At 35.2% G+C, this 26,410-nt stretch overlaps 1 protein-coding gene across 8 annotated transcripts in view; it reads left to right on the top strand.

The window, feature by feature from the left end:
* Nucleotides 1-26,410, top strand: part of TBC1D5 (TBC1 domain family member 5) — a 539,520-nt gene that overhangs the window by 121,584 nt on the left and 391,526 nt on the right. For 7 of the 8 annotated variants that reach the window (XM_063113719.1, XM_063113718.1, XM_063113711.1 and 4 more), the window contains one exon: nucleotides 17,285-17,493. The exons of the other annotated variant lie outside the window; for it this stretch is intronic. The gene's annotated coding sequence lies outside the window, so the exon portion shown is untranslated. The remainder of the gene's footprint in view (nucleotides 1-17,284; nucleotides 17,494-26,410) is intronic. 8 annotated transcript variants of the gene reach the window in all.

Raw genomic sequence — 26,410 nt, 5'->3', positions numbered from 1 at the left:
TTTTCAAGGAACTTTTATTATTTTTGGCTCTCTATTCCCTAGCATGATCATAATGTAAGACATGGGGTTAAACAAAAACATGAGTGGATGTCTTCTTTGACTCAGAAGAATACAAGTAGATACTATGCAGTAAGTTTTAAACTTTAGCTGCCCACAGATAAACCTTGAAAGAATGATATACATATTGAAATTTTAAAATTAAAAAATAAGTTCACTTACATTTGGGTGAAAGTTTAGAGTTTTAGAATTGGTTAGAATCTCTAAGTCACCAGAACATGGTTGCCAGTCCTGACTCAGTGTGCGAGATCAGGTTAAAGGGAACTGTTTGGTCAGCAGTGCTCCATAGTGACAGTTGTGGTTCATGAAGAAGGGAAGATGGACACACTTTTTGAGTTTTTAAGTGACTAGAAGTGTCGGGAAATAGGGTAGGCATTTTCTGTCTTGAATACTGCATTGGTATCAGTGTCCCTTGGTGTCACTAATCAAGGTTATAGGTAAGCTCTTATTCCTTTTATTTTTTGTTTTTAATAACAGTTATTGTATTAGACCCTCTTACATATAACTTTTGCAATAAAATTTCCTTATGAACCATTCATCTTCCTTAAACATTCCAGACTTTGGGCATGTATATGAGTAAGTGACTTAGATTTAATCAGAAGACTAAATTCTGTATTAAGGAAAATCAGATTTGATGGAGGCATTTTATGTATAGTTAAAACTGCTTTTATTTAATCATCCCTCTTTCTCTTGAAAAGGAACGTTGATGATAGTTGTTCAGAAAAATATCTGAAATTTTTACATTTGTATTAAGTTGGGTACAATTTAATTGGATTAATGAAGTAATATGTACGTTCAGACATAACTCAAAAATTATGTGGCTAAAGAGTAGAAAGCAGTTTTAGTTGAAAAGTCGTCTATTCCACTGCTGTATCAGAAGATTTGGGAGGATCTGATAGTGATTTTTTAATTTTTTAATTTTAATTTTTTTATTTTATTGGTTATGCATATTCATGGGGGACAAAGCTGACTGTCACCACTTATGACCAAGATGTGATGGCCAGGTCAATACTATTAGCATGCCCCTTACCACAAATTGCAATTATTTCCCATGTCCCCCACCCAATTAATCCACAACCTCCTTCCCTCTCCCCCAACCAACTCCGCAACCCTAGGTATGCTTTCTCCCTCTGGAAGTCCAACACACCACTGTGGTCTTTCTTTCCTTCCTTCTTTCTGTCTTAGCTCCCATTTATGCATGAGGGCATGCAGTATTTTTCCCTCTGGGCCTGCTTATTTCACTCAATGTAATTTTCTCCAGGCTCATCTATGTTGCTGTGAGTGGCAGAATTTCATTCTTTTTCATGGCAGAGTAGTATTCCATGGTATGTATACCACTTTTTCCTTATCCAGTTGTCTGTCAATGGACATGTAGGTTGGTTCCACGTCTTGGCTTTCATAAATAGAGCTGTGATGAACATGGGAGTGCAGGTATCCCTTTGACATGATGATTTCCATTCCTTTGGGTATATATACAGAAATGAGATTGGTGGATCAAATGGTAGATCTATCTGTAGTTGTTTGAGAAACCTCCATACTGTTTTCCGTAAGGGTTGTACTAATTTACAGTCCCAATAGCAGTGTAGGAGTGGTCCCTTCTCTCCACATCCTCACCAGCATTTGTTATTCTCCATCTTTTTGATTATAGCTAGTCTAACTGGGGTGAGGTGATACCTCAATGTGGTTTTAATTTGCATTTCCCTGATGATTAGTGATGTTGAGCATTTTCTCATGTACCTGTTGGCCATTTGTATGTCTTTCTTAGAAAAATGTCTATTCAGCTCCTTTGCCCACTTCTTAATTGGGTTATTTGGGGTTTTTTTACTGTGTAATTGCTTGAGTTGCTTGTATTTCTGAATACTAATCCCTTGTTCGATGTATAGTTTGCATATATTTTCTCCCACTCTGTAGGTATTATTTGTTGATTGTTTTCTTTGCTGTATAGAAGCTTTTTAGTTTGATATAGTCCCATTTGTTTATTTTTTCTGTTGTTTATGTTTTTGGGCTCTTGTTCTTAAAGTCTTTGACTGGTCCTAGTTTGTGAAGTGTTTCCCCTATATTTTCCCTTAGTAGTTTTACAGTTTCAGGTCTTATACTTAAGTCTTTAATCCACTTTGAGTTGATTTTGGTATATACTGAGAGGTGCATATCTAGTTACATTCTTCTGCATATGGATATCCAATTTTCCCAGCATGACTTATTGAAGAGTCACTGTTTTCCCCAATGTGTGTTTTTGTTGCATTTGTCAAGTATCAATTGGCTGTAAGTCTGTGGGTTGATTTTTGGGTTCTCTATTCTGTTCCACTGGTCTGAGTATCTATTTCTATGCCAGTACCATGCTGTTTTGGTTACTATAGCTTTGTAGTATAATTTGAAGTCAGGAATGTTATGCCTCTTTATTTCTTTTGCTCAGGATTGTTTTGGCTATTCGGGGTCTTTTGTTGTTCCATATGAATGTTAGGATTGTTTTTTCTATTTCTGTGAAGAATGTCATTGGTATTTTGATGGGAATTGCATTGAATCTGTAAATCGCTTTGGATAGTATATACCATTCTCATAATGTTAATTCTTCAATCCAAGGGCATGGAATGTCTTTCCATCTTTTTGTGTAATCTTTAATTTCTTTCAATAGTGGTTTGTATTCATTGTAGAGATCTTTCACCTCCTTGGTTAAATTGATTCCTAGGTATTTTATTTTTTTGTAGATGACTATTGTAAATGGGATTAATTTCTTGATTTTTCTTTTCTGTTTTTTCATTATTGGAGAATATAAATGCAGCTGATTTGGGGGCATTAATTTTGTATCTTGCAACATTACTGAAATTATGAGACAGCTCTAAGAGTTCTTTTGATAGAATTCTTTAGGTTTTTCTATATATAGGATCATGTCATCTGCAAATAGGGACAGTTTGACTTTGTTGTTTTCAAACTGGATGCCCTTTATTTCTTTTTCTTGCCTGATTGCTCTGGCTAGTATCTCTAGTACTGTGTTAAGTAGGAATGGTGAGAGTGGTCATCCTGTCTTGTTCCTTTTCTTAAAGGAAAAGCCTTCAGTTGAGAGTCTTTATCATGAAGTGATGTTGAATTTTGTTAAAGGCTTTTTCTGCTAATCATATGGTTTTTGTCCTTGATTTTGTTGATGTGATATATCACATTTATTGACTTGCGTATGTTGAACCATCCTTGCATTTCTGAGATAAATCCCACTTAATCATGGTTTATAATTTTTTTTGATATGTTGCTGTATTCCCATTATATTTTGTTGAGGATTTTTTTGTCTATGTTCATCAGAAATATTGGTCTGTAGTTTTCTTTTTTGTATCTTTGTCTGATTTTGATATAAAGGTAATGCTGGCCTCGTAGAATGATTTTAGGAGAGTGGCCTCTGTTTAAGCTTTTTAGAAAAGTTTGAAGAGAATTGATATTAATTCCTATTTAAAGATTTGATAAGATTGAGCAGTAAAACCATCTGGTCCTGGGATTTTCTTTGTTGGGAAATTGCTGATTACCACTTCAATCCCGTTGCTTGTTATTGGTCTGTTCAGGTTTTCTGTCTTCTTGGTTCAGTGTTGGTAGTTTGCGTGTGTCCAGAAATTTACTCATTTCCTCCAGGTTTTCAAATACATTGGCATGTAGTTGTTTATAATAGTCACTAATGATTTTTTTGTATTTCTGTGTAATTAGTTGTAATGTCTGCTTTTTCATTTTTCATTTTTGTTATTTAAGTCTTCTCTCTCTCTCTTTTTTTTGTTATCTTAGCTAATAGTCTTTTTTTTTTTTTTATCTTCTCAAAAAACCAACTTTTTATTTCATTGATCTTTTTTATTGTTTTTTGGGTCTGCTTTAATCTTAATTATTTCCATCTACTAACTTTGGGATTGGATTGTTCTTGTTTTTCTAGTTCTTTGAAGTGTAGAGTTAGGTTGTTTACTTGAAATCTTTCTATTTTTACTTGAAATATTTCTATTTTTTTAATGTAAGCATTTATTGCTATCAACTTCCCTCTTAGGACTGCTTTTACAGTATCCCACAGGATTTGATGTATGTCTTTATTTTCATTGTTTTCCCAATAGTTTTTTCATATCCTGTTTAAATTCGTCTTGGACCTGTAGGTCATTCAGGGGCATATTGTTTAGTTTCCATGTATTTGTATAGAGTCCTGAGTTTTGCTTGTTATTAATTTCTAGTCTTAATACATTGTGGCCAGAAAAGATAGTTGAGATAATTTTTATTTTTATTTTTTTAAGTTGAGACTTGATTTGTGACCTAACGTGTGGTCTATCTTGGAGAAAGTTCCATGTGCTGATGAGAAGGATGTATATTCTGCAGGTGGATGAAATGTTCTGTAGAAATCTGCCAGGTCCACTTGATCTGAAGTGTAATTTAAATCCTGTGTTTCTCTGTTCATTTGTTTGCTAGATGGTTTGTTTAATGATGAGAGGGGGGTATTCAGGTCCTCCAGTATTATAGTATTGGGGTCTGTCTCTTTCTTTAGGTTTTTTTTTTTTTTTTTGGAAATTATTGACTTTATTTTTTTTTTTTTTGAGTTTTTATTTTTTTATTTTTTAATTTTTAAATTAAAAAAAAATTTTTTTTTAATTTTATTTTCTTGATATACATTGTGGCTGATTATTGCTCCCCATCACCAAAACCTCCCTCCCTTCTCCCTCCCCCCTCCCCCCCAACAATGTCCTTTCTGTTTGCTTGTCGTATCAACTTCAAGTAATTGTGGTTGTTATATCATCTCCCCCCCCCCCGGTTTTGTGTGTGTATGTGTGTGTGTGTGTGTGTGTGTGTGTGTGTGTGTGTGAATTTATATATTAATTTTTAGCTCCCACCAATAAGTGAGAACATGTGGTATTTCTCTTTCTGTGCCTGACTTGTTTCACTCAATATAAGTCTCTCAAGGTCCATCCATGTTGTTGCAAATGGCAGTATTTCATTCGTTTTTATAGCTGAGTAGTATTCCATTGTGTAGATGTACCACATTTTCCATATCCACTCATCTGCTGATGGACATTTGGGCTGGTTCCAACTCTTGGCTATTGTAAAGAGTGCTGCGATGAACATTGGGGAACAGGTATACCTTCGACTTGATGATTTCCATTCCTCTGGGTATATTCCCAACAGTGGGAGAGCTGGGTCGTATGGTAGATCTATCTGCAGTTGTTTGAGGAATCTCCATACCATTTTCCATAGAGGCTGCACCATTTTGCAGTCCCACCAACAATGTATGAGAGTTCCTTTTTCTCCGCAACCTCGCCAGCATTTATCGTTCAGAGTCTTTTGGATTTTAGCCATCCTAACTGGGGTTAGATGGTATCTCAGTGTGGTTTTGATTTGCATTTCCCGGATGCTGAGTGATGTTGAGCATTTTTTCATATGTCTGTTGGCCATTTGTATATCTTCCTTAGAGAAATGCCTACTTAGCTCTTTTGCCCATTTTTTAATTGGGTTGCTTGTTTTCTTCTTGTAAAGTTGTTTGAGTTCCTTGTATATTCTGTATATTAATCCTTTGTCAGATGTATATTTTGCAAATATTTTCTCCCACTCTGTTGGTTGTCTTTTAAGTCTGTTAATTGTTTCTTTTGCTGTGCAGAAGCTTTTTAGTTTGATATAATCCCATTTGTTTATTTTTCCCTTGGTTGCCCGTGCTTTTGGGGTCGTGTTCATGAAGTCTGTGTCCAGTCCTATTTCCTGAAGTGTTTCTCCTATGTTTTCTTTAAGAAGTTTTATTGTTTCAGGGTGTATATTTAAATCCTTAATCCATTTTGAGTTGATTTTAGTATACGGTGAGAGGTATGGATCTAGTTTCATTCTCCTGCATATGGATATCCAGTTATCCCAGCACCATTTGCTGAAGAGGCAGTCCCTTCCCCAGTGAATAGGCTTGGTGCCTTTGTCAAAGATCAGATGGCAGTAAGTGTGTGGGTTGATTTCTGGATTCTCTATTCTATTCCATTGGTCAGTGTGTCTGTTTTTATGCCAGTACCATACTGTTTTGGTTATTATAGCTTTGTAGTATAGCTTAAAGTCCGGTAGTGTTATGCCTCCAGCTTTATTTTTTTTGCTGAGCATTGCTTTGGCTATGTGTGGTCTTTTGTTGTTCCATATAAATGACTGGATAGTTTTTTCCATTTCTGAGAAAAATGTGTTTGGAATTTTGATGGGGATTGTATTGAATTTGTATATCACTTTGGGTAGTATGGACATTTTCACTATGTTGATTCTTCCAATCCAAGAGCATGGGATATCTTTCCATCTTCTTGTATCCTCTCTAATTTCTCTCAGCAGTGGTTTGTAGTTCTCATTATAGAGATTTTTCACCTCCTTGGTTAACTCAATTCCTAAGTATTTTTTTTTTTTTGGTAGCTATTGTAAACGGGCAGGCTTTCTTGATTTCTCGTTCTGCATGTTCACTATTGGAGAAAAGAAATGCTACTGATTTTTGTGTGTTGATTTTGTATCCTGCTACTGTGCTGAAATCATTTATCAATTCCAGCAGTTTTTTTGTAGAGGTTTTAGGCTGTTCAATATATAGGATCATGTCATCTGCAAACAGGGACAGTTTGACTTCATCTTTTCCAATCTGGATGCCCTTTATTTCCTTCTCTTCTCTGATTGCTCTGGCTAGTACTTCCAACACTATTTTGAATAGGAGTAGTGAGAGTGGACATCCTTGTCTAGTTCCTGTTCTTAAAGGAAAAGCTTTCAGCTTTTCCCCATTCAGGATGATATTGGCAGTGGGTTTGGTATATATGGCTTTAATTATGTTGAGATACTTTCCCTCTATACCTAACTTATAGAGGGTCTTTGTCAAGGATGAGTGCTGAACTTTATCAAATGCTTTTTCAGCATCTATAGAGATGATCATATGGTCCTTGTGTTTGAGTTTATTAATACCATATTTATTGATTTGCATATGTTGAACGAACCTTGCATCCCTGGAATGAATCCCACTTGATCGTGATGAATAATTTTTCTTTTATGTGTTGCTGTATTCTGTTTGCTAGTAATTTAGTGAGGATTTTTGCATCTATATTCATCAAGGATATCGGCCTGTAGTTTTCTTTTTTGGTTATATCTTTACCTGGTTTTGGTATCAGGATGATGTTTGCTTCATAGAATGAGTTTGGGAGATTTGCGTCCGTTTCAATCTTTTGGAATAGTTTGTAAAGAATGGGTGTCAATTCCTCTTTGAATGTTTGGTAAAATTCTGCTGTGAATCCATCTGGTCCTGGGCTTTTCTTTGTTGGGAGCCTTCTGATAACTGCTTCAATCTCCTTTATTGTTATTGGTCTGTTCAAATTATCTACGTCTTCATGGTTCAGTTTTGGGAGCTTGTGTCTGTCCAGAAATTTATCCATTTCCTCCAGATTTTCAAATTTGTTGGCGTATAGTTGTTTATAGTAGTCTCGAATGATTCCTTGTATTTCAGATGAATCAGTTGTAATATCGCCTTTTTCAATTCTAATTTTTGTTATTTGAGTCTTCTCTCTTCTTTTTTTTGTTAGCCATGCTAATAGTTTGTCAATTTTATTTATCTTTTCAAAAAACCAACTTTTTGATTCGTTGATCTTTTGAATTGTTTTTTGGTTTTCAATTTCATTTTGTTCTGCTCTGATCTTAATGATTTCTTTCCTTCTGCTAACTTTAGGTTTAGATTGTTCTTGTTTTTCTAGTTCTTTAAGGTGAAGTGTTAGGTTGTTCACTTGCCATCTTTCCATTCTTCTGAAGTGAGCGTTTAATGCAATAAATTTTCCCCTCAATACTGCTTTTGCAGTATCCCACAGGTTTTGGTATGATGTATCATTGTTTTCATTAGTTTCAATAAATTTTTTGATTTCCTGCTTGATTTCTTCTTGGACCCATATGTCATTGAGTAGAATGCTGTTTAATTTCCATGTGTTTGTATAGTTTCCAGAGTTTCGTTTGTTATTAATTTCTAGTTTTAATCCATTGTGGTCTGAGAAGATACATGGGATAATTCCAATTTTTTTGAATTTATTGAGACTTGATTTGTGACCTAATATGTGATCTATCCTGGAGAATGATCCATGTGCTGCTGAGAAGAATGAATATTCTGAGGTTGTTGGGCGGAATGTTCTGTAGATATCTGCCAATTCCAATTGGTCTAGAGTCTTGTTTAGATCTTGTGTTTCTCTACTGATTCTTTGCCTAGATGATCTGTCTAATATTGACAGTGGGGGTGTTCAGGTCCCCTGCTATTATGGTATTAGTGTCTATTTCCTTCTTTAGGTCTAATAGAGTTTGTTTTATAAATCTGGCTGCTCCAACATTGGGTGCGTACATATTTATGATTGTTATGTCTTCTTGATGGATCAGTCCTTTTATCATTAAGTAGTGTCCCTCATTGTCTCTTTTTATGGTTTTTAGTTTAAAGTATTTTGTCAGATATAAGAATAGCTACTCCAGCTCGTTTTTCTTTTCTGTTTGCATGGTAAATCTTTTTCCATCCTTTCACTCTTAGTCTGTGTGAATCTTTATGGGTGAGGTGGGTCTCTTGTAGGCAGCATATAGTTGGGTCCTGCTTTTTGATCCAGTCAGCCAGTCTGTGTCTTTTGATTGGGGAATTTAAGCCTTTTACATTAAGAGTTGTTATTGAAAGGTGTTGATTTATTCCTAGCATTTTGTTGGTTGTTTGGTTGTCTTAGGTCTCTTTTGTTCCTTGCTTTCTGATTTACTGATTGGTTTCTGTGTTTGTTGGTTCCTTAGGTTGTAGATAGCGTTTTTGTTTGCTTGTTTTCTCTTCATGAATGCCATTTTTATTATACTAGTGGGTTTTGATTTTTCTTGGGTTTTTAGTGCAGTGGTAGTTATTTTTCAGGAACCAAACCCAGTACTCCCTTGAGGATTTGTTGTAAGGGTGGTCGTGTGGTAGTGAACTCCCGCAGTTTTTGTTTGTGTAAGAAATACACTATTTGCCCTTCATTTCGGAAGGATAGCCTTGCAGGGTAAAGTATTCTTGGCTGGCAATCTTTGTCTTTTAGTATTTTGAAAATATCATCCCATTCCTTTCTAGCTTTTAGGGTTTGTGATGAAAAGTCTGATGTTAGCCTCATTGGTGCTCCCTTATAGGTGATTTGACGCTTCTCTCTTGCAGCTTTTAAGATTCTCTCTTTGTCTCTGAGTTTTGCCAATTTGACTATGACATGTCTTGGAGAAGGCCTTTTCTGTTGAATACGTTTGGAGATTGTTGAGCTTCCTGGATCTGAAGATCTGTGACTTTTCCTATACCTGGGAAGTTTTCTGCCACTATTTTTTTGAATATGTTTTCAATGGAATCTCCATTTTCCTCCCCTTCTGGAATACCCATGACTCGGATATTTGAGCGCTTAAGGTTGTCTGATATCTCTCTCAGATTTTCTTCAATGTCCTTGATTCTTTTTTCTTTCTTTTTGTCTGCTTGTGTTATTTCAAACAGCCCATCTTCAAGTTCAGAGGTTCTGTCTTCAACTTCGACAAGCCTGCTGGTTAAACTCTCCGTTGTTTTTTTTTATTTCGCTGAATAACTTCTTCAGTTCAGCAAGTTCTGCTACATTTTTTTTCAGGACATTAATTTCTTTGTACATTTCCTCTTTCAGATCCTGTATACTTTTCCTCATTTTGTCATGATGTCTAGCTGTGTTTTCTTGTATCTCATTCAGTTTCCTTAGAATTATCACTCGAAATTCCTTGTCAGTCATTTCAAGGGCTTCTTGTTCTATAGGATCTAGAGTTTGAGATTTATTAACTTTTGGTGGTGTACTTTCTTGAGTTTTTGTATTTCTGGTATCTTTTTTTGGATGTTTATTCATTGTGGCAGGGGGTTTCACAGTCCACCGGTTTGAGACTAATGAATAACTAGGATGTTGCTGTGGTTGCCAATTTGGTATGGCTCCCGCCGTGACTGCTCAGTTGTCCTCTAGTGCCTTGTGTGTGTGGTTGCCTCGGGTCTTTGGCTTCTCCGGGGAGCCACCTTTCTGGTCAGCTTGGACTCTGCTGGGCTGGTGGATCACGTACCACAGGGTATGTGATCTCTGTTGAGCTTTCACTTCCTGTGCAGGACTTCTCCCTGTTCCGTGTGCCCTGGTGCAGGCTGTTGGATCGTGCAGTGGCGACTCCACAGGGTGTGTGGTTTCTGTCGAGTCTCCGCCTCCCTGGCCACACATCTCCCCACTCTGTGCGCACTGTGCTGGGCTGGGGCGTGTCTTCTGCAACCCTCGTCTATCAGCTGGGCCTTCAAGACCCTGCTCGGCACCGCCTCGCCCAGGAAGTCTACCAGGTTTCTGCTAGGCACAGACGACCGGTCGCTCCGGGTGCCTTTGTAGCACTGTGTAGATCTTTCTCGGGACTTGTTCACCTTTGTATCCCCCCAGTATAAACCGAGTCTAGCGCCCGCCTGCAGGCAGCTCTCCGGCAGGTTCAAGCGGACCTGAGAACTCTCCTACCACACTATTCCCAACCAGAAATTGGTTAGGCTTTTTTCCGAACTGGTGGCCACAGAGATGGTATCTGCCTCCCAGTAACAGGAAGTTTACTGGGGGCCAGAGTCCAGGGTGCGGTGGAGTGAGAGTCCACCCGCCCGTACTTCCTTGCCCTCCCAACACTGGCCGGGGACGCCCCACGCCACCAATCCGCCAGAGAACCACGGAGGGAGTGGGAGGGGAGGCCGGCCCGCAGGCTCCAGAAAGCCTTTAGGTCTAATAGTGTATGCTTTATATTTCTGGGTGCTCCAGTTTGAATGCATATATATTTATGATTGTTATGTCTCTTTGCTGGATTGATCCCTTTATTATTATATAGTAGCTCTCTTTGTCTCTTTTTATGGTTTTTAGTTTAAAGTCTATTTTATCCAGTATAAGAATAGCTACTCATGCTCATTTTTGGTTTCCATTTGTGTGGTATATCTTTTTCCATCCCTTTACTCTTAGTCTGCATGCATCTTTACTGGTGAGATGAGTCTCTCAAAGACAGCATTTAGTTGAGTCTTGCTTCTATGATCCAGTCTATCAGTCTGTGTCTTTTGAGTGGGTAGTTTAATCCATTTACATTTAGAGTTGTTATTAAGAGGTATTGTCTTATTCCTCGCTTTATGGCTTTTTGTTTGGATGTTTTGAGTACCATTTGTTCCTTTTTTTTCCCCTTAATTATTGGTCTTCAGTGTTTGTGATTTTCTTATGAAGTGGAAAGATTTAGTTTCTTTTGTGTTTCTCATTTGCATTTGTGTTTTACTGGTGGGTTTTGTTCTTACTTGTATATTTGTGGTAGTGATTATTGCTTTTCAAATTCCAGATTCAGGACTTTCTTTAGAATTTCTTGTACGGTTGGTTATGTGGTGATAAACTCCCACTGTTTTTGTCTGGGAAATAAACTATTTCTCTGTTGTTTCTGAAGGACAGCTTTGTTGGGTATAGTATTCTTGGTTGGCAGTTTTTTTTTTTTTTTTTTTTTTTTTAGTATTTTGAATGTTATCCCATTTTCTTCTTGCTTGTAGTTTCAGTTGAGAAGTCTGTTGTTAGTCTGGTTGGGGCTTCCTTATAAGTCACTTGACTCTTTTCTGTTGCTGCTTTTAGGATTCTCTCTTTGTCTTTGAGCTTTGTCAGTCTGATTATAATGTGTCTCGGAGAGGATCTTTTTGGATTGAAACTGGGGATATTTGAGCTTCCTGGATCTGAAGGTTGGTGTCTCTCCCTGTACCTAGGAAGTTTTCCATTATTATTTCATTGAATAGATTTTCATTGTCTTTACTTTTCTCCTCCCCTTTAGGAACACCCACGATTTGGATGTTTGTGTACTTAAGGTTGTCTGCTAGCTCTCTTAGAGATTCTTTTTAAAAAAATTTTTTTTTAAATTCTTTTTTCCTTTTTCTTGTCTGCCTGAGTTATTTCATAAAGACCATCTTTGAGTTTGTATATTCTTTCTTCAGCTTGTTCTAATCTGCTGCTTAGGCTCTTGGTTGTGTTTTTTATTTCATTGCCTGCATCTGTCAGTTGCAGGAGTTCTGCTACATTCTTTTTTAAGGTACAAATCTCTTTGTAAATTTCATCGTTCATATCCTGTATATTTTTTCTTCTTTCATCATTTCATCTTACAGAGTCCTCTTTTATCTCATTGAGTTTCCTTAAGATAGTTACTTGGAATTCCTTTCCATTCATATCAAGGTTTCCTGGTCTGTAGGGTCTGGTACTTGAGAGTTACTGAATTCCTTTGGTGGTGTGATATTTTCTGACCTTTTCATATTTCTAGTGTCTTTATGTTGATTTTTGGTCATCTAGTACATCAGTTGCTTCTTCTACTACTCTGGAGTAGACTTTGAGGAGAAAGCCTTCTTCTTTTTCCAGGCTTGTCCAGTGACTCTCCTTGTGTCAATGAAGTCAAATATATAGTGGGCCACCTGCACAGTGGTTGTGGATTATTAAGACAGTGAGCCATCTGTGCAACAGTGTTAGCTGTGGTGGTGGCTGTTGTGGACCACTTCCACAGAATCTATGCAAAGGTTCATGGCAGTGGCGGGGCTTGTGGTGTCCTGCCTTCTGCATGTGCGGGGTGGGCCTGGGTGGGTGGCTGGCCTGTTCTTGTGCTTGGGTACCTCCCCCATCAACGGTGGCATGGTACAGGGTCCTGCCTTCTGCATCGGAAGGGTGGGGGTTTGGAAGGTGTCTGGCCTGTTCTCCTGCCTGCCTGCGTGCCTCCCCTGTTGGCCTAATTGGGATTTTAATAAGCTTCTCAGATGATTTTTATGCACACTAAAGTTTTATAACCACTGCTGAATTTTCTGCTGACAGCTTTTAGGATATTGGCTTCTAGCTCTTCTGATGGAAACTATTCTTTCCCAGTTGGGGGAAGAGCAGAGTTGAGCCAAGTTAGCGGTTCCTAATGATCTGCCATTCTGTATACCATGAAATTTTCAAAGCTGTCAGGGTCAACCTTAGTTAGTTGAGTGACTATGAGTTCTATGAATAGTCTTCTGCTCTAAGTCCTCCCTTAACTGGCACTCCTATGGTAGAGGAACGTGCGATTTTAATGGCAGTGTACAACCTATGTATTGTGTCAGAGGCTTCACTTATGTCTCTTAAAATGTCAATACTTCCTAGCAAGGGAAGAATTGCCAGTGAAGAATTGTATGTTAGAGAGTTTAAGTCGTCTTCTGAGGCCAGGGTTGTAACCAAGTTTGATTTATTTTAAAGCCCAGACTCTTGACACATTTTACCCTCCTTTTTAGTAGAAATGGCATGCACTGTGGGTTCAGAAAGCTTAACTTGGAAGTATGGCTCTATCTGTTACTGGCTTTACTAGCAATACTTCCTTAAACTTCAGTGTCCTCATCTGAAAGATGGGCATGATAATTAGAATATTGTGAGGTTTAATGACCTAAAACATATTTTTAGAGTCTTTAGTATAATTTTGTCCCAAAGTAGGCATACCAATAAATGGTAACCATTATTCTGCAATTTAAGATAAGCATAAAATGCAAATGTGCCTTTTGGAGTTAACTGGTTATAGGCTAAATGAGTTTGTCAAATTATGAAATGCATGCTTTCTTCTGATGTTTTGTGATAGCTAGGAGCTGAGACGGCACTAGATGTGTGAAGGGAGTTTCCTTTGGGAAAAGACTCTAGACTCATATCCTGGCAAATTCTCCCAGACACTTATAGCTCCAGACATTTAAATTGAAATTCTTATGGGATATCTCCAACAGATTACCACTTAACTTGTCCAAGTCTAAACTTAGCTTCTTCCCCTCTATACTTGATCTTCTTTCAGGGTTCCTTACATCAGTGAATGGAATTGCTATCCATCTGCATCTTTTACAAAATGTAATCTTCCACCAATTTCTGCTAATTGTTATCACATAAATCTTTCTGCCTTCTTCTTTGTCATTACCATCACCATAATCTAAAGTATTGTTAGTTAATTTTACATCTAACTCCTCCCCTGCCACTTTTCTTACACCTTTGTGTGATTCAGCCAAGTTTGTTATTTTTTCAAAGTAAAGTTGATTGTCGTACCATATTTAAAACCCTTCAGTGACTTTGACTTTTTCTGCCTCGTTTTGTTTCACATGCATTCCCTGTCCAGCTGTGGCTGGCCTCTCTGCTTTTCTTTCTTTACTATGAATGTGCTGTTCTCACATCTGCTTTTGAATGTTTGCATTTGCTGTGGCCCATACTGGAATACTTCCTTTACCTTTTAGATCTCATCTTAAGTGGTGTTTCTTAGGCCTTTGCTGATATTTGGGTTGCATCAAGTCTCCTGTCATAAAATCGCATGGCTCTTTCCCATCCCACACCCCCCATATTTTTTAGTGGCATTTATCTTTGTTTGCAATTACATATATGCATGGTTATTGGGTCTGTTTTCCCAAGTATAATATAAGTTCCGTAGGGCCGAAACAATTTCAGCGTCTACAGAGGTCTAGAACAGCTCTGACAGTAGACGGCAAATGTAAAATGACTGACTGAAGTGTGTAAATACAAAGTGATTAATCCTAAAGTGAGTTATGTACACATGGGGGTCACTGTGTTGGCGTAAGTTGTTGTTGTATTGGTTTGATCTGATTCTGATTTTACTTTTTCTATTAAAAATAAATATAAGTAGTAGTATGAATTTTGAATTACCTAGTATGTTTAGAGCTTCCCAAAACTTGATTGTACTTGAGTGAGCTTTAGAGTAAAAGCTTTCCCCTTTCCTTGAATCTGCACAGTATATGAAGTTTACAATTCTAAAAGAATATGCTAGTTGTATACATCTAGATGTTTACTACATAGATTATGTTCATTTATTTTAGTTCTCTAAGACGTACAAAATTTAAAATTCTACCAACCTTGTCAAGACAAGAAATAATAGCTACGTAAATAAGTTTTTCAGCTCTTATGAAAGTTAGAAAGAAATCAAGAAGCTTAAAATAATATCGGGGGCATTATGCTTTTATGTTGGCTTTTTTGTACTAGGGCCTTTATTTACTAAATTACTATTTCTTTTTCTTTTCCTTTTTTTTTGGCAGCTGACTGGTATAGGGATACTGCATGACTATTGCTGGCAGATTGAAATGTACTTGTAAAAACTCCTAAGACTTTAATATTTTCTTGAAAATTAGTTTAGTACTGTAACGTTTTAAAATTAGGGCTTTCAATAGAATTTTGGTTTCCATCTATTTTGGATTCTCCCTAGGAGTGCACAACTTAAAAAAAGAGGCACAGTCAGCAGGAAAAAAAAGGTGATCTGAGCATTTATGTGTTAAATATGCATGTTAATTAGGAAAAAAATTACAAAAATATGAAAACAGATGTTACATAAATTATTGCAGTCCCAGGGCAGCAGTAACTTATACACTGACAATAATTTTTGTATGTGCACGTGTATGTCTATTTCTAGATTTCTCAATATTTATGCAATTCCTAAGAGAATAACTAGAAAAAGAACTGGTATATCCTTTCAGTGAGACTGTAGTAAACATTCCTTCTGCATATGGATTGCTGTGGAAGTCTGGTTGTTTTATACAGTCTTACTGAGGAGATGTTCTTCTGTGTTTCTGAATTCAGCCTATGTTGTTCTCTTTTTTTCTCCTTTGTTGGTTTCTCTGATGGTATATCAACTTTATTCTTTTATCTGATATATCCTGTCACAAGAAGTTTCATCCTAGCAGTGTAAGAAATTGAAAATTGGCCTAAATCTTTAAATTAGTCTGAAGTATTTATTTAGAAATAAAACTAATTATAACTGATTAGGGCACTGATTGTAGTTTCACTTTTCCTTTTGGTTACTGTCAAACTGTCTGAAGAAATAGATGTCATTCTCTGAATAGTAGTGACTCAGTAGTGTGATAATATGTATTAAGTGTTACTTAAATACACATTCATCAAATATACATATGTTGGAGTAGTTGAAAGATATTTGAATATCTTTCACTCTAAAAAGTAATCCATAGAATACAAATGGTCTGTATTTTATACAAAGATGAGAAATAGAGACATGCTTTGTTTGAGTGGTGTAGCAATTTTTAGTTCAACCATACAAGAAAAGCATGTGAATGTATTGCTGTACAAGGAGCAGCTGACAGTATTTAGATATTTTCCATATGTGTGATATAATTTAGAATTATAAATTCTAAAATTATTGTTTTTAATTTTTTAGATAAGATTGAAAGTTGAATTAAGGAAATGCTGCGTCAGAATGTAATAAATAATTCTCTTTACTAAACAAACAAAACATGAATTGTATTCAGTAAAATGGATATATCTAAAAGGGCATAAAACAGTTACTGGAAATCCTTTTTTCCAGAAGGGTGACTTTTGTTATTTCGTTTTAGTAGCATATGATTCTAAAATGTGTTTAAAGTAATTAATTTCTATTGAATCTCAGTAGGTTTCAGCTAGATCTCTTATCATGTTGTTCAGTTCTGTGTTATTGGTGTATGTTTTGCATAATGTTACCTAATTGCTGCTGTATTTTTTTTACGTATATTGAGACACCAAAAAGCTCGTAAGAGGTTATTGAACATTAAGAACTAATAGAGAATGAAATCTAGAGGAGGGTGATAATATGTTCAGTAATTATTAAGAGGTTTTTTTACTTAAATTGGATAGCCTATGTAAGAAATTCAGTTGTCATTCTTGCAGATTTTATGTAAATATATCTATGTCAAATATGATTTGTGCTAGTATATTAGTAAAGTTGCTAAGATTTTTTTTTTTCACTCTAGGAAAAGGCTATGGAAATTAACTTTTAACTCACAAATAAAATTCAGTTGTCACCACTGATGCATCTGTATTCTATTTTTACATTTTATTAATGCTTCGGAATCCATTTTCAATGGAATTTTTTTCATGTTTCTTTTTAAATGTCAAATTTCCATTTTTTATATTATGTGATTTTAGAATGTGATATTATTTTACTATGTGTTAGAATAGTATATTCATTATTACAAAACTTTTAGTCATTTGAGTGAAAAGTTAGATGAAGTTGTAACAGGTGATTTGTTTTATAGTGAAGTATTTTGTTTTGTTTGCATTATAATGCCATTTATCCTAGGCATTATAAAATGCCTCCCTTTCTTCCAGGAGTTAAAATAAATGATGGAGAGAATGATTAATGATTGTCCCCTAAGAGTCTAAAATATTTTGACTTTTTTTTTTTTTTTAAGCATGCATTTTCCATTGTTTGGTTTGATTGAGGGTTCCTTCTGGGATAGGAACAATTGAAGCTATTTTATTTATTTTTCTAGGTAGATGCTGTTTTTTTCAACAGCTCAGTTGAAGGAGAACTCAGCTGGTCTCGATTTCTTGATTCATCTTCAATTCCTGTTTGCCAACCGAGACTTGTATTTGGAGAACTCTATTGTATTTAGCCTGAAAAATGATCTTTGATCCATAACAAGAATATGTATTTTCAAGTATCAACTAAATTTGTGGATCAGTAAAATTATCCTGAAAGGTAAGCATATATTTATTCAAAATATAAATTTAAAAATTACATAGTCTTAATATCCTTACCATAGTAATGTGTTCTATGGATTTTTGTACAAAAAAGAGTGTATGTGTGTTTGTGCACTTCTACCAAATTCAGATTGTAAGCTTCTTCAGGGAATAACATTATATTCCTGTTGCCCCTCCAACAGTTACTCAGAGTTTCTTGATCTGTTTTCTTTGTACCTCCAACACTGTTACCACTTTCCATTCTTTTCCCTTTCTTCTTTTCTTTGTTTTCCTTCTGTTTTAGCTGAGTCTTCAACAAGGCTTTAAAAAATGTTTTTCCCCCAGCAGACTTTTAGGATTTTCCTCAGAGAATACTTTTTGTATCTGTAGGCCTTTTCTATTTTTTCTCTCTGGGCATTCATTAAATTTGTTAAAGGAGTAGGAAATTAAAATGATTGAACTTGAAGGCATCTCAGATAGGTAGCATTCATAATTTTTTTTTCCACCAAAACCCACAGTAAGAGATAAATTTTACATCTATTAGCCAGTTCCTGCAGATATAAATGAAACTATAACAAAAGTTGGAATAATTCTTGCCTGAACTGCTTGGAATGCACTCTGTGCTCTATTCTGTTATATTCTTTGTGTATTTCGTATAATGCATACTTAGTAGTGTCCACAACTAAACTTATTTCCCTATTCAATAATGTGCCCCCTTTGCAATTTCAAAAACTGCTTTAGATCACTTGTTAGGTTTGTTCAAGACTGTTGGGAAAGTAAATGGAATGAGGCAATTTCTACTCTGCCTCAGTCAAGCTGCCTTTTCTCCTGTCTCCTCTGTGCTTCTTGTCTCTCTCTTCATTTAATACAAGCTATCAAATGACTTGGTGAAAGAATTGCTTTACTGTTGGGAAACACAGAGCCGTTACTGGGTTCCTCTGTAGTAAAAACAGAGGCACAAATAGTCAGATCTCAAAATTTGAAAGGAGAATAAATCTTTAGTAGAATCATGTCTTTATAGTAAGATGTATATTTCTTTATTCTCTTCTTGTTAGTTTTGCCTTGTGTAAATTGTACGTGTGTGCTGATGCCCTCTAATGATTCTTGGTTTGGAGCATTTTTAACTTTTTAAGTCCTGTATATCAGCTTAGAATAATCCAGATCCTTTCCCAAAGTGGTCTCTTCTCATACCCATTTCCATTTTATTTAACATGTTTTATCCTTTTAATAAATTTTTTCTGATTATAAATGTAATATTTTGTGTTAGAAAGCTTGGTAAATAAGGAAAATTAGAAAGAAAATAAAAATTATGCCTCGTCCTATCATGTAGAGATATACTGATGCAACATTTAAAAAATAAAATCTGTTCTTTTAAATTGAATTTAACAGAAAAACTGAAATGAAGCTTAATTTTTTTTTCAAAACCATACATATTAGTTCTTAAGAACCTTTCAAATTTAAAGATTGGAAGTCTATGGAAATCTTTAAGTACTCTGGAAATAAGAAAATAGGAAAGGGTGAACTAAAAGCAGAATATCTTTTTACCATAATTCGTTGAGGTGAAATGTGTATAACATAAAACTAACCATTTTATGTTTTATCTATTTATTTTTTATTGGAACATAGTTGATTGCACATATCTATGAGATACAGCATTGAATATCAGTACCTGTGTGACATGTGATATTCAAATCAGGATAATTAGTACATTCAGCATTATACAATGTAATTGATTTTTGTGGCCCTAAACTAACCATTTTAAAGTGAAAAATTCACTATAATAATTCACAATAAAGTGGCATTTAGTACATTCACAATGTTGTGTAATCTACCACTTCTATCTAGTTCCAAACATTTCCTTTGCTCCAAGGTAAAAACAACTTCTCCATTAAGCAGTTTCTTCTCATTCTGCACTATCCTCAGCCCCTGGCATCCATCAATCTGCATTCTGTCTCTATGATTTATCAATTTTGTAAATTTCATATGAATGTAGTCATGTAATATGTAACCTTTTATGTATGGCTTCTTTCACTTAGCATTAATGTTTTTAATTTTCATCCATGTTGAAGTACTTACTACTTCATTCCTTTCCTTAGCTCAATAATATTCCATTCTGTGTGTATACCACAATTTAACTGTTCATCTGTTGATTAACATTTGGTTTCCTTCTACCTTTTTTGGTCATTGTGAATCGTGCTGCTGAGAATGTGTGTGTACATCTACCTGTTTTAGTATCTGTTTTAAATTCTCTTGGGTATATACCTAGGAGTGGAATTGATGGGTTAAATGGTAATTCTGTGTTTGACTTTTTGAGGAACCATCAAACTATTTTCCATAGGTGCTGTACCATTTTACATTACTGATGAGGGTTCCAGTTTCTCCAAGTCTTGCCAACAATTGTTATTTTCCATTATTTTTTTGATTGTCAGAATATTATTTTAATTTTAATTTTATTTTTTCATTGTAAATGTTTATGGGGTACACTCTGTTGTTTTAATACATGCATATGTTGTATAATGATCAGCATAGTTAGTATATCTATCACCTAAACATTTATCATTTCTTTGTGGTTATAACATTCAGTATCCTCTTTTCTGGCTATCTCGAAATATTACAGTATTACTAGCTGTTGCCACCCTAGGGCACCAGAACTTATTCTTCCTGTCCAACTGTAACTTTATACCAGTCTACCAACCTTTCCCCGGCCCCCCTCCCTCTCCCCTCCTTTCCCTGCCTCTGGTAATCACTATTCTATGCTCTATTTCTTTTTTCTTTAATTTATTTTTCTTAATTGACCTATGATCATTGTATGTATTTATGGAGTACAATATGATAATTGGATTCATTCATACTGTGTGCAGTGATCATGTCAGGGTGTTTAGTATATTCATCACCTCACACATTTGTCACTTCTTTATGTTCAACATCATCTTGACTGGCTATTCAAAGATACACAGTACTTTGTCAGCACCACGCTCAGCCTGTGAGCGAACCGGCCATCCGTATATGGGATCCGAACCCGGGGCCTTGGTGTTATCAGCACCGCACTCTCCCTAGTGAGCCACGGGCGGCCCAACACAGTACTTTGTTTTTAACTGTAGTCTCCCCATATTACTATAGAACCCTAGATCCCATTCTGCCTATCTCTTTAATATTTTCATTCACTGACCTTATGAGAGTGATAAATGACCTTCAGCAAAATAACATTGTAGAGAAATAATTATATATTTCTTATATATTTCCTATATATAATTCTTATTTCTTACATAATGATTATATTTCTTATATAATAATTATACATCAATTCAGAATATCACTCAGTTCTGTCTTTCTCTAGAATTAACTGACTTCTGGACATGTATTTCCAGAATAAAAGGTTTCTTTTTCATTTGTTCAAAATCATACTACATTTTGTTTTACATTTGTACTATGATTTTTTTGGTGTATAGTTTTTGCTTTTATCAGTTTTAAATTGCCGTTCTTTTGTTTAATGCTCACAAGAGACCTAAGTCTCCATTTTTATTGATAGCATAATACAGTTGTACTTCTAGGCTCCTAAATCATAAAGTAACATTTTTGTAAGGATATTTACACTCTTTGTGACGAAGTTTTTCATTATATTACTTGGTTAGTTCCACTGTTTCTTCTATTGCATTGTCATCATCATTCTTAGATTCCTTCAAATAAAATTTCAGAAAGGTTAAATGGGAGATGAATTTTCTGAATTGTGCATATTAGAAAATACTTTTATCTTCTTGCAGTTGATTGATAATTTTTAGCTGAATGTATGTTTCTGGGTTTAAAATAATTTTCCTCAGGACTTTGAAGGCTTTGCTTCAATTTTTTCTAGTATCCATTATTCTTCCTGAGAAATTTGAAGCTGGTCTGACTCTTGAAGACTGTTCTAGAAGCTGTCACAGTGAAAATAGACAGAAATTCTTAACTTGATTAAGCTTACATTTTAGGGTGGAGAGGTTGACAAATTATAAGTTAAATAAGCAAAATATGCAGTAGGTTCATTAGTGATTCTGTGAAGGAAAATAAAGCAGAGAGTGGGAGTTAGGGATTTCAGGGTATAAGGAGAGGGATGGAAATTTTAAATAGGGTGGTCAGGGAAAGCCTCACTGAGAAGGTAACATTTGAAGGAAAAATCTGAAGGAGGTTAGGGAGTGAGCATCGCAGGCAGAGGGAAGAAGAAGTGCGGAGTCCCTAAATATTATTGATCTGTTCAAGGAATGTGCTCAAGTTCAGTGTGGCTGTAGCAAATTGAATAGAGAGTTGTAGGGATTAAATTAGGTAACTGGGAATCTAGGTCTTTTAAGGATTTGTATTTAGCTTTTATTCTGAATGAGATAGGGAGCCACTGGTGAATGTCATCATTTGATTTATAATTTAAAAGAATTGCTGGCTGCCAGATTGAGAACAGATTTTAAAGGAGCAAGAGTAGAAGCAGAGAAACCATCTAGATGGTTAGAGCTAAGAGATAATTATGGTTTGAACAACAGGATTTGCTGATGGTTTGAATTGAGTTAGAGATAGAATTTCATTTAATGAAGAAAAGGAAGATAATAAAAGGAGTACATTTAGGAGAGAAGGTCAGGAGTTTGATTTTGAACATGTTAACTTAGAGATGTCTATTAGACATTCAAGTAGAAAGGTCGAGGAGGCAGTTAGATACACAGAGTTCAGTGGAGAGGTCTGGGATGAAGGAAAAGCTGTGGAAGTTATCAGTTTTAGATGGTATTTAAAGATGTAACATTGAATCAATCCATTAAATATGCTAGAAGAGGTTTAAGATCCTATCCGTGGGATACCTTAAGTAAAGGCGTTAGGAGAACAACAGGAATTAGTAAGAAGAGGCCAGAGAGGGAAAACTCAGTGAGCTAAAAGGAGAACTCATTTGTCTTTCAGAATATCTGAAAGTGATGTAAATGTTTCAAGGAAGGAGGAGTAATCATCTGTGACAAATCCTACTGACAGGTGAAGTTAGGGATGGATTGTGAATTGAGTTTTGGATTTAGGAATGGGAAGTCGTGGATGACGTTGAGAAGAGAAGCTTCAGTAGAGGACAAAATTCTGATTGGAATGGGTTCAAGGGAGAGTGGGAAGAGAAACATAACTCAAGGGGGAAGATGGGGTTAAGAGAGGATTGTTTAAAATAGGAGACAAGTAGCGTACTTGATGGGAATGCTCCAAGGAGGAGGACAATAAAAAGGAAAATGAAGACATACAGTAGACATTTACGAATGATACACCTCTTGATGTTTTTGAAAAGTCTCACTTTTATAAATGTGTCTATAGAATGTTCTAGAGAACCACCAAGCTATATTAAGATCAGAAGCAGGGCCATCAACTCCTTTCTTACACCAGCCTTAGGGTGCTTATGGTTCAAATTCACTTATCAGAAAAATGATAAGGTACTTCATGTCCTGGATTGCTTGAACAGAGTTGAAATTGTAATTGTAAAAATCTATGAATGCCAAGGGTTTATGGTGTTTATCATGATTCATATTTCTCCTACTCACCTCAGCCCAGGAGCACAGTAGGTAAATATGGGCTGCAATAACAGCATTAGATCCAGCATTTACCTGTTGGTAGCTCTCTTTTGTGTTTCTGTGCTGTAACAGTGTTGCTCTTCTACCCCTTTTGCTCAAGCTCCCAGCTCTCTATAGTGATATAACTCCCCCTCTGACTGTGGATACTGCTCATGGTGTCCTGTGATTCTTTTTTAGGTTTTCACTGTATATGCACTAGACAATGCTCTTACTTTTGTGGTAATAGAGAAACAGCCAAACCTAGGTAAAAGCAAAATGTGAAATATATCAAATCCGTTTCACCTTCTTTTCCTGTTACTCAGTTTTTCAAGACCTTAATGAACAATGAAATTGACTAACAGTTTCACCTCTTTTTCCTTGCAGTTCTGGTAGTCTTCTGTGGTACCCTTTGGAAAGGGGAAGTTATATGAACACATAATCAGAAAAACAGAAGATTAACCCTTTATAATTGGAAGGAGGATGTATATCTATTTTACATTCACCTATGTAACATACATTCATCAAATATTTCTATTTTATGTAGAAATTTGAAGTTTTTACTTTAGGTTGTTCCTACTTCAGGAGTACTTTGTAGTCTGTGAACAGCTGACCCATTTAAAGGGGGTTCTTAAAATCTTTAATTTGTAATGATTTGACAATCATGCCACTAACATTTTCAAAATGTTACATGTTTTTGGATCGCTTATAGTATAGGCTTAGAAGTTTGGAGTTTTACATTTTCGGTCTTATAAAGACAATAATATCATTATGTTAGTACTATTGGAACTGAATTGCTTTACCCACATAATTGTCTGGAATAAAACTTCTTGAAAGAAGTAGTGATTTCCTATGTGAAATAGCCATTACAATATTTTTCATCTGAGAACGTGTATTTTCATTCTTAAAAATAGAACAGAGAAATTGAAGTATTTACATAGCTAGGGAGGTTATCAGCTCAAGTTCAGTAGTATGTTGTTTGACATTATTAGGCCAAGGATATTTTATAAGCTTAAAAAATATGCTTATTGTTACTTTTGTAAAATATGTGTGCTTCTGTTATATCTTATGTGTTAGTATAATTTCCCATTGATGTCATCAATTAAAGGGAATCGTGTACAAGTAGGGTTCTAAAACCTTGACGTTATTTTAATCTGATAACAAATGGGTTTAAGTTCATGTTCTTTCAGTTGTTGGCAACAAATCTAAGCCTGTATTTTTTGGATTTATGAGGATAAGTCCTGCTTTGGCAATCTTGTAGATCCTCAAGAGAATAGTTAAACAGTGATTAATCATTGTTTCTTCACTGAGTGTGCAGAAAAGAATGGAAAAGCTGCATTTCACACTTCTGAAGCAATTAATCCCCATGATCTTAGCCAGGTTGTCTTGTAGATAAGTCGGGATACAAAACGGTACCTAATTTATCAATGTATGCATGCCATAAAGTATAAAACACACAATTTATTTCATATCATTTATAGTCAAGTGTAAAAAAAGAGTGACTTCACCATATCCAAGAGTGTTTCCTACATTACCTTCATATAAACTAAGTACCAGAGATTACAATGGGATTCCTGTTTATTGTGCACATCTGGTGCAGTCACTATGCATTTTCTCATTCACTTGCTGGCATTTTTAGTGATTGTGGCATAAATCACCTTGCTAATCAGAAACATAAGTGACGGGAAGTCATCTCCTTTTTTTGAACAATGGGGAAAAACATATGGCTTCTTAGACAGTACTTGGCTGTTATACTATTTATGTGGCGTTATATTCCGTATTTAGAATTTCATATTAATTGCAGTAGTTTAGTTGAAGACATTGAACACCTAGGGTTTGCGGTCAAAGTATTTGTTTTATACCACTTCATAATGAGTAAAAAAGGTAAAATTACATGCCTTGTATTTTAAAAAAGTTTAAAAATAAAAGCTACTTTGGGAAGAGTTTTTAATATTAAGATGAATTGAAGAAAGTATATGTATTTAAAAATGCTCATGGGGTTGTTTACCTAGATACATAGTTACAGTAATTACAAGTCTCAAATAAGTTTTTAATTACCTATTTCAAAACACTGCACCAATCAAAGTTAAAGTTACTGTCCTTAAAGTGCCAAAATGTAATTGACAGTAGTTTGCTTTTCTAGAGGTAGTATTATTTCATAATAAGTTGCCTTTTCGATGAATTGTTTATTACTTGGAACCACTTCTGCATACACTACAACTCAAAGTAAAAACTGAAGTAAACCTTTGTAAAACTTGAGAATTTTTGTATATGTAGACTTTAAAGACTGCCCTCAGGGAATTTATTGTTGTTTGTTATAGAAAACTTGCTGTAGGTTTGAGGGTTTTTTTCATTTTCCTCTATAGTCTCCTAATTCTCTAAAGGAAGTGAATATAATGGCCTTTTGTCCTTGTTTGACCTTATAATATTTACCTATTCCTTATCACTGTCTTTTTTTTTCTTACTATTGTATGCCAAGAAAAGATTTATTTTAAATATATAAATTTCGTATGAAAATTAATTTCTTCAGAGAAATTTATGTCTTTTAAGCATTTTTTCTACTTTTCATGCGAGTATAAATTAGGCAAAATTTTAAACAAATATATCAGAGCTTACTTATTAAAATGTGTGTATTCCCTTTGAATTACTCCCCTTGGGAAGATGTACACACAATCCATCAATCAAAGTACTTTTGGAATGACTCTTTTTGAATTTTCTTCAGTGAAATTGATGTATAAGTGCTCAAAATGGATACTTTGAACAGAGATAAGATTCATTTTGTATATATATATAATGCTAGTATATTTGTTAAAAAAAATCAATCAATCATAATAGCTAGCAATGCAACCTGTGTATACCTTGTAGATAATTGGACACTGTGAATAGAAATACTGTTTTGAAAAACTGCCTGAATTTTAAATAAATGGTCATATTTATCCATTTTGTTCTAGAAATCTTTTATGATATTGTCTCAAGGACCACCAGTAGTAGGAGTCCACAAATTGAATAAATGCAGCATAAGGAGAGGGTATTTTCTTTTTTTCTGTTGTTGTTCTTGTTTCAAAAGTGCCACCATCCAGATTTTCTATTAAGGTATGATGTGCTGTTTTTTAAATTATAGTTATAACTGAATTGATATCTTCTTTTTAGGTTAAAATTATCCAGTGCGTCAGATGGACTAACTACAACGTACTGTCTCTCTTCTTGGTCGTTCTTATTCCTTCATGCTTTTAAAGCCCCTGCCCACTTCATCCCCTTCTCCCTGCAGGGTTTTTGTTCTGTTTTGGTGTTTTTTTTTTTTGTTTGTTTTGTTTTTTTTTTAAAGATTGAGATATATTTCTTGGACAGATCAATTTATGAGTAATACAGTTGGGCTGGCCAGTTAACTCAGTTGGTTAGAGTATG

Source organism: Cynocephalus volans, chromosome 11 (assembly GCF_027409185.1).
Source record: "Cynocephalus volans isolate mCynVol1 chromosome 11, mCynVol1.pri, whole genome shotgun sequence".
Taxonomy (NCBI): Eukaryota; Metazoa; Chordata; class Mammalia; order Dermoptera; family Cynocephalidae; genus Cynocephalus; species Cynocephalus volans.
The sequence above is the reverse complement of the archived record's forward strand: the minus strand, read 5'-3'. Positions and strand labels throughout refer to the sequence as shown.